Raw genomic sequence first — 2762 nt, forward strand, 5'->3', positions numbered from 1 at the left:
TGATACCTGCATCTCCTGGCAGAAAACCCCGGAAGGAGGGGTGCCAGGAGATGCAGATTTGGTACTAAAATTTATACACCAAATTCTGCATCGCCTGGCAAAAAAACAGATTACACTGACAGGCGTTTTGTCAGTGAAAAGTAGAAATTACCGCAAGAAAACCTTAGTGCAATTTTATATCTTTTCATATGCTTGCAATAGTCCCTTTTTAAAGAAGTGATTACTTTTCATTAGAAGAATTTCTTAAATAGAGCATACGTCAATCTTGGTATTTTTCTCTACGTATCCCCTCTCATGTGCATCAACTTTTAAAACAGATGAATACGACTTTCATTCAATTTTTAACAATTCAGATGCAGGTGGGACGGTGTCCCTAGACTTAATGAAGCAGATACTACAGTTCATATAATTTAGACATTTCATTCCATTTAGGCACATTTATAAAGTGCAGTGCATATTATGTTCTTGAAAAGTCATTGCACTGTCAGTCAAAAAGGAAACACTGACTGTTATAGAGCTCCAGATTCACATATGGTGCGGATGTTTCAGTGGGCTGCCATGTGCCTACTGAGCTAATGTCCTTGGTAACTAATCACCATACATCTGTGGTGACATTTCGGGGAGGTTCCCCTTTCTCAAGCTGCCAGTTTGCTATTCCTCGTCTGTTTAAATATGGACCCAGAATTCACTTAGAGACTGCTTTCTATCAGAAATCATGATTCTCATTGCTATATACTTCTAGGATCATCCACCTTAGTTCAGAAACATTATGTTTACTTTCCCAAACATGTCTCTCTCCTTTCTTGATCTTTATTTGATCTCGCTTTTTGAAAACTTTCTACTAATGCTTTGTTGCAGATAAAATAGTATTCCATAAGGCGCCCCCAAATACCAGAATATTGATGTATCCCAAAAAGTTTTTGTAAAGAGACCAATGGAAATTAAGTTTTTAGATGACATTGTTAGTGATGGTCGAACCCCGGACTGTAAAAGTCCGAATCCGCATGGGTTCAAAGTACCGTGCACCGACTCTTGGCCCAGAGGTCTCAGGGAACTCTGGGTACCGATTTGGATCTGGCCACCTGGTTAATTTAAGAGATGCAGATTTCGTGCTTGAATTTATACACTACATTCCCGCACCAAATCTACACCACCTGGCAAAAAATATCACATCACTATTGCATAAAAACTGCATGGTGTTTTGATGCGTTTTTTTTGTGGGTTTTTTTTTGGCCAGGCGGTGTAGATTTAGTGCAGGAATATGCCGTAGAAATTTCAGCACCAAATCTGCAATTCTTGGCAAAAAAAACACGGTTTTCTGCCTGGAAATGCAGAACTATGAACTCAGTGATCTCACCTGAGGTGAGGTTACTGAGTTCAATAAGGTCACCTGAGGTCAGTATCCTCGATCTGTGACCGCAAATAATCTGAGTGACGTCACCTGCAGCCAACAGCGTGCAGTCATATTTTATGCCCGCACGCTGTCACTTCAGATATAGCAGAGCTGGAATCGTCGTGGGACCTCATGTGGATTACGTCGGACCTGGGTGTTTTAGGGGTTAATAATGGGGTGAAAGAGGGTGGGGCTTTTGTATTTTATTTCAGTTAAAGGATTCTTTCACTGTTTGTGGTTATATCTTTTCACTTACAGATTAGTAATGGAGGGGATCTCATAGATGCCTCCCATTAGTAGTCTAGGGCTTACAGCTGCCATTAATTCCTTATGACATCAATTGCCACCGCACAAGGGCTGGGGGGCCCAGTAAGCATGAGAAAACCAGCCCCCAGCTGTTTGGCTTTATCATGGCTATGTATCAAAATTGGGGGGGGGATGAGTGCCAGTTTTTTAAATTATTTATTTAAATAATTATTTATTTACATAATTTAAAAAAAATCTGAATGCGGTCTCTTTTATTTTTTTTACACAGTCACGATAATGCACAGCTGGGGGCTGTAGCCTTTATCTGTATGCTTTATCTATGCTGGGTATCATAATATGGGGGGACCCTAGGACAATTTATCTATTTATTTTTTCACCAATCTACAGTGACCTGCAGACAGCGTCTGTGACTGGGTCTGTGATTGCAAGCAGTCATAGAAGCTGCTACTCATGGTGGGGGCGCTGTCTGACTGCAACCAATCACAGATGCTAGGACTGCCAGTGGGCGGAGAAAGCAGTGCATATCTATGACGTTATTTAGTGGCCCTGGAAGTAGAATGAGTGACCTGGAATAAGTTACAGCCGCGCAGAAGACTTGGTAAGTATAGTGTGCTTGATTTATTCCTTTCTTCATTTTACCTTTTTTTCCATTACCCAAATTGCCAGGTCCAGATCGCTACAGGTCCAGCACTTGGGTACTTTTGAACTTGTGCAGATCCGGACTTTTACAGTCCAGGTCAGCCCATCAAAAGTCAGCCTATAATCATGCGTGTTCGAAACGCGTAGACTGTGTCTCCTGCCAGCTCGTGGATTTTTTTCCATTTTAAAGTCCTGTTGGACTAGTATTTAATAGTCTGCTGACAACTATTATATCTATGATAATTATTGTTCTTTGCCCAGTGATTTATTCATCTGGGTCACTAGGGAATATCTATACACCTAAGCTTGGCTGATCATTTCGTGTCCTATTGGACTTGTATTTATTTTGCACTTTAGTCAATTTTTTGCACTTCAAAATATTGGATGTGTTGATTTTAGAATTACTATTACAAGTTATATATTAAACGAACCCTCTATAGCTGCTGATATAGTATGTGTGCAT

The sequence above is a fragment of the Anomaloglossus baeobatrachus genome, chromosome 6 (assembly GCF_048569485.1).
Source record: "Anomaloglossus baeobatrachus isolate aAnoBae1 chromosome 6, aAnoBae1.hap1, whole genome shotgun sequence".
NCBI lineage: Eukaryota > Metazoa > Chordata > Amphibia > Anura > Aromobatidae > Anomaloglossus > Anomaloglossus baeobatrachus.